This window comes from Rutidosis leptorrhynchoides, chromosome 4, assembly GCF_046630445.1.
Source record: "Rutidosis leptorrhynchoides isolate AG116_Rl617_1_P2 chromosome 4, CSIRO_AGI_Rlap_v1, whole genome shotgun sequence".
Taxonomy (NCBI): Eukaryota; Viridiplantae; Streptophyta; class Magnoliopsida; order Asterales; family Asteraceae; genus Rutidosis; species Rutidosis leptorrhynchoides.
Window position 1 is genome coordinate 140,638,282 of NC_092336.1, and position 11,488 is coordinate 140,649,769.

Consider the following 11,488-nt stretch of genomic DNA (forward strand, 5'->3'; position numbering starts at 1 on the left):
ATTATTATAAACAAATCCAAACATTGCACGTGTCGTTTTTCATTATTAACTCACAAACCAGTTCCCCTTTAATTTATTTTGGCGTTTTGACCAACCGACACGTGGTGGCTTTTTCCCGACACCTCATGCTTCCATTCACAGGTGCCTTTATGAACGTATGTATAACCTTTCTTACAAGATGACACGTAGTCTCCAACTATTCATGATTCATCTCCTCATTATTATTCTTACTCCTATCTCTTTCATACGTGTCTTTTGATTACTCTATCTATCCAATTCACCTCCTTCTTCCTCACCATGCTTCTCCAATTGACAAAATCGCAGCCTACGTGTTTCATATATTCTTTTCCTTTTTCTTATCTATCGTTTATTATTTGCTTTAGGGTTTAATTCTTTTAACTCTTCGTCTACTGTTTTTCATAGAACTTAGATGCATATGTGCTTTTGATGTTGTTTACGCTTCTTTCAGGATTATCCGGCTGACGGCTGACTGATCGTGGCAATACGTGTTGGATTTTAGAATGATATTTATTGTGTTCTGCTTTATTTCGTTGATTGCGTTTTGTAGCCCGGATCTTGGATAATTGTTTGTGTTACAAGTGTGGTTAGGTGATTCAATTTTTGTTTGTCTTATTTGTTTGTTATTTCTGGGCTCTGGGATCCTTTGATCATCCTGTTTATTCTAAGGTAACTTTATGCTTCATCTTTTCTTTAGGTTTGTTTTGTTTAATTTATCTTCGTTCTAATCATTCACTATGTGTTCATATATCGTGCATATGAACTGTTTGATGAAATGCTTGAATATAAACTGATTTTGTTACTAATTTGTGTAGGAGCTTTTTGAAGAGTGTATATGATTACACTTATTTTTTGAGATGATGGTTACATATTCAGTTTAATGTACATGTGTGAACTCGAGTAACCATTTTTATCTTCTTCAAGCTTCGTCACGAATTACTGATGGGTAAATCAATACTTTTAAGTTCAAGTTTTATTGGCTCTGTTTGATTATTTTTTCTCCTATCCTATACCCTAATGACATCAATATCTCATATACATCCTGTTTTTGAACTTTGCAAATTAACCATTATGGTTATTTAACTTCCGAAATATTTTTTTGATAACAATCTCTAATGAGCATTTTACAAGGTGAGGAAGATAAAAAAATCTTATTACCTTCATCTACATCTTAGCGGAAAGGTAAAACGTGCTCAAGAGATACTCCATTAACGGTGTTAGAAGATACATACAAACGTTGAAAACCATACGAGCTATAAGCGTTTGGTAACTTATGGATTTCACTCTATAATTATGTTGGTTGATAATGTTATGAGATGCATTTGTTTGTGCTACTATATGATATAATCTCATTTGTTTATGGTAATATATGATATCTTATGTCCTGCAAGTTGAGTAAAACGCTGAAGATTATGGCCCTTATTATACATTCAGTTGTGGTTGCTTTTTAGTACTTTTTTTGTTGCTGTTGGCTTTCGATCCTCACATATTTTGATCATCTTCTTTAGTTTAGGGTTTGTGCTCTTCAACTTTTGCATCAACTTTATTTTGTGGCTTTGAATTTGCTGTCTTTGTTTCCGGTGTACTTGATTGCACGTTTTCGTGTGTCATATGTGTAGGTACGCAATTGTAATTTGTCTCCGGTGTTTTTAACGGTTGATTTATTTATTTATTTATTTATTTTTTTTTGAATTCTAACTTAAATTGCTAAATAGCATTTTGGCATGTACAGACGATTTGATAGTAGAATGCCTATTCATGTATTTCATGGGACAATCATTGTTGGTAGTGTTGTGTACGATAATTGTTCGGTTTCAGCAACACAAGTTGATAGGTAGGCATTCTACTATCAAGTCGTCTCATCGTCTGCAGCCGTTGTTCCCGTGGCACATGGATATATTGGTCTTCTTCATTGTCGCGTTTGATAGTTGCTGATTTTGTAGATGTTGACAAGTCTTCAAATGGTATGTTTCTTATTTGTTTGTTTCATTGTTTGTATTATGGTATGTATATGTTACTGTTATTTTCATCCGTTTTCAGTTGAGGGTACCTCTGACCCTGCTGCTGAGGGAAGTACTTCAGTTTGGTGGACACATTTGTCAACCTATACTTTCCTTGCTGCCTTTCAACTCCCAAATGCAGGTGCCAAACTTTTGAACACACCTACACCAAATGAGAGCTGAAAGAACTTTATTTGCACTTGAAGGTACATTACTGTTCACACCAAATGAACCTCACCACATATCAAACTACAAAAATGACACTAATTTTGTTTCCTCAGGGTAAAGAGGGTAGCACATCGAAGAAAAAAGGTGACGGAGGCGATGGAACAAAAAACTATAAGCATCTATCTTTTGAGATTTCTATTGTATAGTTTTGCTAGCCCAAGCTGCTACTGTACAACAGAACTGCATTAGCAACATGTAACAAACAAAAAGCAACAATGCAACACTTACTTTTGGGCGCTGCGAAGCGCGCATGACCATTTCTCTTGTTCAATGTACATTTGTGGATAAGTGCTGTAATATGGGTAAACATTTGAAATTTCTAAAATGCTTCTTCACTTTGTTCAGAGCCATAAGGACTACATTATTTTTTCTTATGTTGGTTCTGAACTAACAGTTCTTTCTATAAATATCTTTTGTTTTTTTATTTAACTTCCTAGATTTAATATAAAACAACTAACACTACTACTTTAATTTAATACTCATTATAAACATTACTCTGAATCAAACTCTCACAAAGTCCCGCGAATTCGCAGGTCTTCAGCTAGTTTGATACACCAAAATTATACAGTAATCATTATGGGCCCATTAACCATCCATGTAATCCCAGTACCAAATAAAAACACTACAAAAACATTAACTCTTGAGTAGTTGTTAAACATGATATATAATATGGTGTAACTTTGATATGTATTTATTTGAGCTATGACAATTTATTAGCTCATATTACTGATTTCTCCGGTTCAATGTTTTTATATATATAACTAAATGGTCATTTATATTTATAAAAATGAATATAGACTAACGCCCACCATAATAAATATCTCTACCTTTTACAAACCACTTTTACAAATCATGTGGCTTATGACACTCATCCAATGAATTAGTATCCAACTAGCCAAATGCCATATTCATATTGGTCACCTTATAACACATGTCCCACCCTTCTAATTGCCACGTGTTCGAATGAAGAAGCAAAAAAAAAAAAAAAAAACCATCGCTAATGTAAAAAACACACATTAAACTGCTCAAAAAAAAAAAAAAAAAAAACTCCAACACTATCTCCGGCGGTTATTCCGAACACCCTTCATTCAAGAAAACATAGTTGGATTATCAGTTTAACGAAGTGATTAAAAGCCTAATTATCTCGAATTATCAGTGTTATTTTCTTCTCCAAAAACCTTGCTTCAATCAGGCTTTCAATTCAACTTTTTGGAATCAATCGATCGCAATATGACGTTTTGTATCATAATATATATAAAAGGCATTCTCATTCAACATCGAGAAATTAATCCAAGTAGAACAGCGATTTAATTCAAATCAGGTATGTAGACCCTTTTGATTTTTAATAATCCTTTTTGATTTAATTTGATGTTGAAATAACTATTGTAATTTAGATCAGTGAGTTTATTGTATTGTGCAGGAAGTCAGGAATACAAGAAACTACTGGTATGTATTGCACACAATGCGTTTGATGAAATGCCTTAATGGGATGTGCTTGAATTTTACAGGCGATCATCTTCATCTTAGGATCAACCATCAAACATGAGTAGACCAGTATATGAATGGTTATCATGTACATGAATGCTTGCATTTTAGTAGTAATAATTTCATGCAGGTTAAAACAAGTTGGATTGACAATGATATATGTTTGTTTTCCCATTTGTAGCTTTTTTACTAGACCCGACCATTTTGTCACCTATTATATTTGCTTGGAAGGTTTATTTTGAACCGGTCTCGGAGGCACACGAAGCTACTACTGCTTACAAATAATTTTTTTAATGCTTCTTTTGCTAGACAAATAATTTTTAATGGTTAAGTTAATGTCACCAAAATTCATCAAAGTAACAATTCTTGATGTTAACTTTTCATTTACTTGCTGCAAATCACCACAATCTAAAGTTCTTCATTAAGGACATAACTAACTGAATTTATTTATACTCACTATACAATTTCATAAAATTAGATAATTATAGTCATCATTAGTTGTTCATTTTTTCTAATGTATATCATATGTCTGTAAGCATTTCTTTTCTTTTCTTGACCCGCGACTTTGACCATGCCAAAAGCCACTTAGTAATTAGTATTAACCTCTTCTATCTGCCTCCCTGCTTAGAGTGACAATCTTGACCATTTTTCTTAAGTGGGTCGAACTTTGAAATTTTCTATTGATATTTATAGAATTTTGTAATATTCAAATATAATAAGCTCATTTTGAATCACTGGTATATGATAAAACTTTGTTAGCAACACATCATAACCGCCCAAGACGTATTCTGAGAAGCTTACACAATTTCAAACCATTTATCCTTAGTTTGTGACAACCATAAAACCACTGAATCACATGTGTGGCCTTTATATAAATGTAGTGTTTAACTTTTTTTTAATATGTTATATGTTTTAGCTTTTATGAATACGTTGTATTTAGTTTTTTAAAAGGGTATTATGTTTACCCTATATAAGGGTTATCTATTAATTGTTTGATTCGGTTTTATCATTACCTAAAGTGGGATTAAGACTACGATTCGGGTGAGCAAAAGAATATGTGTTGAAGTATTCTTCTACATATTATGAGGTGGCATCTTACTATCTAAGTTTTTCAAGTACTACCTTCATCTAATAAAGTTGTTACCGCGCACCTGTGTTAATTTGCATGTTCATCCAAGATTGTATTTCATTAAAGTGAAAAGAGGTTGCTTTCTTGACTTATGTTGAAGATAGTATTTGTGTAAAGAGACAAGCTCACTTGATGCAAGTTTTAAAAGCTGAATCTGAATCCCAAACTCCCTACTAAATCTGTTTGGTAATCCTCTGTTATAGGTTTTGAGATAGTTGGGTAAATTGGGCACGTGTTATATGTTGTCTCAAATTTGGCAATTCTTTGTTCTTATACACCAAATTAGGAGAGAGTTGAGTAAATTGAGGTTGAACTGTTATATGTTGTGTAAAATATAGTAATTCTCTATTATACATGTATGATGCAGGGAGTACTATTGATGAAGAAACAATGTTTAGTTACTGCTTATATACTTCAGGTTACAAACATTTTAATATTGTCAAGTAAGTCAAAGGATACGACATACTTCAATTCTGGATTTATTTTATGCAACGTAGGCACATTCAAGTATGTGCTCATTTGGAGCTACAATGGGTTTGTGAGTCATATTGGCTTTTTGCATCGTTAATAACATTAACATAGAATGCTTCGTTATACCCGGTTAATCGAATAGAGGTAAAATATCGACTGAATCAGCTCATCACAAGTAAATGGGTTGAGATAACACACAATGCAGTTAAAATAAAAAAGTGACTGGTCATTGGAAAGAAAATTTCATAACGGTGTTTCTCTATTTCTTTGTTTTAAATTTGTTTGAAGCGAGATTTTTTTAATTCATTGTTCGTATGTTTATGTTTTCTATATTATTCGCCAATATCTAAATCCAGTGTTTCATTGACTTTTAGGTTTCTTGAAGTTTTCTAGGATTCTGATTCTGTGACATGCTAGGCAAAGATAATCTGAGTGTGCTTGGAATAAAGAAAAAAAAGTTATGAAACTGCATGTGAGTTGAAACAAATGATATGGGCGCATATTGAAAGGTGCCACTGCTACTTCTTACCCACAAGAGTGTCACTTAAACCATCACGATTCGCACCCTGAAAGGTTTGTTTTGATTTAGGGTTTCATTCATAAATATCATATTTTTTTAGGGTTTCGTTTATACATGCTACATCGATTCCATTTTACTACCTATGATTTGTCTTGGCTAACATGATGCATAGATTTAGGGTTTGGATAATACATATCATCATGATTTTGCCTATATGAAAATAAGGTCAGTAATCCATCTTCATTTATAAATAATTAGGGTTTATTACGATTTACATTCATATACAACAAAAATGATTTGTTGATGCAATTTGTTATGTTATTTTTTTAGTGTATAACTACATCTGTTGATATGCACAAGGTAAATCATAATTGAATTTATAAATATTGTTATTAGTAATGTTTTTAAGCCTTTGGTGTATTCTAAATATAATTGAATTTTTACATTAGGCATAATGGAAGCCAATATTGACATTCTGTTTAAAAAGTTATTAATTTGTGAAAGGTGCATTGCAAAACTTTGTTATTTGCACAATTTGTTATTTGTTGAGATGATAATTTGGATTCATAGAGTTTGCAGATGTAATTATTGGATTTATTATTGATGCCAAACTAATTATGATCAGAGTATCTGAGAGTAAGCATGATTGTAACGATTAAGCTCAATTGTCATAACATTGAAAAGTAAGAACGTTAAAGTGGATTACCACATATATCTTGTGTTTTATAATTGAAATAATTATTGTTTTTACCTACTAGAGTGCCGACGGGCTTTTAATGTTAAGTGTGTGGGCCCAGAATCATTGAATAATTCGTTTCGGTATGAAATTACTGTTGGAAGCATGGAGACATATGTTTCGCTGAAATCTGTACCGAAGGTATATGCAGAATGGTCCATAAGCAGTAGGTCGTTGACAAATCGGTTAACTGTCCATTTGAATATGCGGATAACTATGAGTTTATGTCATTATGTGTTTGTATAAAGAAAGTTGGGTCATCTGAGTTTGAGGTTTATGAAGATGATGATGATGATGATGATGATGATGATGATGATGATGATGAGAACGAATTTAACTTTGTAAATGGATCAATACAAGTAGTGATGAAAGATTTTGATGCATTGGTTTGTTCGATTTGCTCTGACCCATTGTCTACACCTGTGTTCCAGGTATGTGATCTTCTTATTTTATCAGTGTTTATGTATATATTTATATATGGTTAATACTTTTATCAATTGTACTACTATTATGGGTTTGATTTTTTTTTTCGAACGACGGTTTGATTTTTTATTACTTATAGTATACTTCTACACATGGTTGTAAAAATCCCAATGAATCTCTAATTAATCCGTTTTTAAAAATAGTTAAACCGATTATATTTTCTAAAATCCTCTCCAACTAATCGGTCAATGGGTCAATATCATATAATTATCAAAGATGCTACTTTTTGGTTGATCTACCATCCAGATGCAAAGTTTTATGTTTATATGTTTTGGTATAACTTATTTGGCATTTGTATTATTTTGGAAAAGTGAAACTGGGATGTACATTAATAATCACTGCTAGGTTGTTTTTGGTCATTTTGTAGTTGTCATGTATGTGACGACCCGGAAATTTCCGATCAAATTTAAACTTAAACTTATATGATTTCGACACGATAAGCAAAGTCTGTAAAGTTAAATCTCAAAAATTTGAACTGTTTCATATAATCAATTGACATTTGACTGCTCTCGACGATTCACGAACAATTAATTGTAAATAGATATGTGTGTATGTATATATAAATAATAATTCGAAATATAATTTAAAATATTATATGTTACTGTTATTAAATTGAAATATGAAATATAAAATAAAAAAATAGGATATTATAATAATTGTTATTTACAACATATCCATATATATAAATAATGTATGTGAATATATATTTTGTGATTTCGAATCTTTTTAGTAAACGACAGTAGCACTCAATCGCTATTCGATGGATATTACTCAAGTTAAATTCAAACTTATATTATTTTAAAATAAACGGTGATTCGAAAATGAGCTTTATGAGTTTTAGGCTTATTAATAATATATTTAGAAGTTGTTTGTCAAATTTTAAAACTTTTTATATTTTACTTGGGGTTGGGAGTGAATAATTAGTGTAATTTTTATTTATTAGTCAATGACCGAATTTTATATCATAATGACCGAAATAAATAAAGACATCTAATTTAAAAATTTGGAATTTTTAGGAACACTTTTATGTGTTAACTGTTTAGCAATGGACACGATTTAATACCCGTAAAAACTGTCGGTGCATATGTACAACTAATCAGGCGGCTACTATTGCTAATTGAACTATTGCTAATTGAAGTAGTTATGTGCTTTTGACTTCTCCACATCTAAATCTATAATGCTTACACAACTTGTTATATTATAATACAGATAATAACACAAACATATAATACATATACTACAACACATATTAAATAAATATAGTGAGGAAAAGATCAATCATAATCACCTACACCTTATTTCATGTCCAAAAACCGTCGACCAAGACAAACACCGGGAACCACACTCGTTACCACCACGAACCGCCGCTACCTTAACACCTCCGTAGAACTACACCATCACCACCACTAACCGTCTCCAACACCTTCACCATCCTCCACCATCCCATCGTGAATGCCACCACCACCTTGTGGTTACTGTTTCAATCGTAAACCCACTCCATCACATACGAGCTTTCACTTGCACCATCATCATCACCCTTCTCAACCTACGACACACACCTACTAATTCTGTTTATGTTCCAATCGTCACCATTAAAATAAACAATAGCTACTGCAAATCGTTATTCTGTTTTCTGCTTCCATCAATAACACCATCATTAACTACTATCTCAAAATTGACCAACCCACTTTAAGTATGCTGCCACTTTCTATTTTCTGTTAAATTCGAACAGACCAACATCACGTCCATCTCATCTCACTACCTCTCTAACTCACCATATCTCTCTCTTTTGTTTTCCGTCGTTAATATACCAACAGCCACCACTCCACTGCAACCCAATTTTTCTTGCTGTTATATTACTGTTTTGGGACGTGAACTATCATCACACCACCACCTTCGTTCATTACTACAACTATTATTGTTTCCTTTTCGGTTAAGAACAATAGAAATGGCTGTTGCTGTCACCGTTGTATTTCGTGACCCAACATCCACGAAGGAGGAGATAAAAGCGAAATAAAAGAAGAAGACGATAATAGTGTGTGACTACTTTTTCTAATGTTCGTGTGCAACAGCTCGATCACAGTTCAGCTTCTTCTGCTACAGTATCGCAGCTACAGGATGCAAATTACTTTGTGATACAACCATCGTGTTATGATTTCATGGTATTGAGATTATTATGTTTTAAATAATCATGAGGACACCAATCTGCCGCTTTTCTTTTTCTCCTCTGGTCCCATCGTTACAACCTACTCCCACTTGATGATGTTATTGTTTGATATTTGATCATAGGAATAAACTTTAAATATACACGAATTGTCTTCAATTGGGACGTGTGTTTGAGAGTGGGGTCGGTACATGTGAACGGGTATTGACTGAACAAAACTGGAAACCGATATGATTCATTACTTTGGCCTACTTTTATTTTGGGCCGTAGACTTAATATTATGCATGGGCCGAGAACCAATATAAACATACAGTTGGGCCGAGTTTAATTTGGGCCGTATACCCTTTGTGACATTTGGCTTGATTAAGTGGCTAGTGGACCGTGAAAGTAATAAGACTAAATAATAATGATAATCACAAAGTTGATAAGTGTTAAGATAGCAAATGAAGATGACGGTTACGAGATAATAATGATGATAGTTAGATGATGATCATGATGATTAGAGTACGATGAGGACCGAATGCAAAATGATGATAAAAAGAATGATCATTATGGTTTATAGATGATGATGTAGTATATGATGACGATGGTGACGGTATTTGATAAATGATGCATAAAATAACGATAGATGAATGATATTACAGAAATGATAATGATCGTGAATGATAACCATGATGAACGATGTGATGATGATGTTAGTTTGAATGATAATAAAGATGAACTAGCTAATCATGCGGATTATTACCAAAACAAATTGTTAGTTCATTGGTTTAAAGGATGTTATCGGGTTAGCGGAACGTCGCGGGTTCAAACCCGGACTTGGGCATTTTTTTTAAAGGGCTACTTCTTTGAGGTAGTATTACTATTACCTTTATTATTGTTATTATTATTATAATTATTATTAGTAGTATTATTATCACTATAGTTATTAATATAAATATTAGTAAAATCATTATTTTTATAGTTATTATTATTAGTATTCATTATTGTAAAAAGTACCATTTTGATAAAAAAATTATCATTTTTATTATTATAACTATTACTATTATTATTATAGGATGAAATAACTTTTTATTTATTAATATGAATATTATTTTATCAAATAACTATTATATATATAAAACCATAAATACTACATATAACATAAATATAATAATACTTTTATAATAAATATTAATACATGTAATTAATTAGGTTATTAATGAAACACATAATTAAAATAACAATTAATTCACTAATAATACATAAATTTGTTCGATTATCATTATATGTGTTAATAAATATATGAATGATATAGGTTCGTGAATCCGAGGCCAACCATACACTTGTTTAATGTCGTCATATGTATTTTTACTACAAAATACAGTATGGTGAGTTCATTTGATTCCCTTTTACTCTTTATATTTTTGGGACTGAGAATACATGCGCTACTTTTACAACTGCTTTATTAAATGCTTTTGAAATACATTTTGAACTGCGAATACATGAAATGCTCTTATAAATGTTTGACGAGATAGACACAAGCAAAACATTCCTCGAATGAATTATGTGGACGTGATAATTGCCACCATTGAATTATGTGGACGTGATAATTGCCACAATTGATATGAATATTTTCCCCTGATTATTATTGCTTGGTAACCTAAGAATTAGGGAACATCACTAATTTTGAGAATTAGTGCACGCCTAATTGACGTGAATCCTAAAGGTAACTACCGGATTTAACACCCCCACCCAGAATGTTCACTAGACGGAAGGGCTAGTGGGCGTGGTGTTTAGTACTTCGAAGTTTATATGATTATTATACAGACGAGATGTTCTGTTTTGGGGATATTATTATGCGCATTATATGTTAAGGTCGGTTACCAAGCCAAGCTATGAAAGCAATGAAAAGTGAATGTTATGTATCGAGAGAATGATTTTATACACAGGTTATGTGTATGTTATTTTTGTGCACGAGATATGTGTACGGTTACTAAGATTTATGAAAAATGGTTTCGTACACAAGAAATGTGTACTGTATTTAAAAGATATTGCATATACATTACAGACGGGTATAGGATTTGGGCCCATTTGTACCATGCACATTTAAATCTTGTGGTCAATCAAAATTACAGAATTTTATTATTTTATGATAAACTTATGAACTCACCAACCTTTTGGTTGACACTTTAAAGCATGTTTATTCTCAGGTATGAAAGAAATCTTCCGCTGTGCATTTGCTCATATTACATGGAGTCGTTCATGGCATATA

General features: G+C 32.1%; 1 long non-coding RNA gene across 1 annotated transcript; it reads left to right on the forward strand.

Moving 5' to 3' along the window:
* The first annotated feature begins 291 nt into the window (after positions 1-291).
* On the forward strand, positions 292-2,581 carry LOC139843386 (uncharacterized). Its single transcript, XR_011757562.1, has 3 exons — positions 292-1,982; positions 2,059-2,224; positions 2,300-2,581. It is a non-coding gene; the product is annotated as an uncharacterized lncRNA (long non-coding RNA).
* The last annotated feature ends 8,907 nt before the right edge of the window (positions 2,582-11,488 follow it).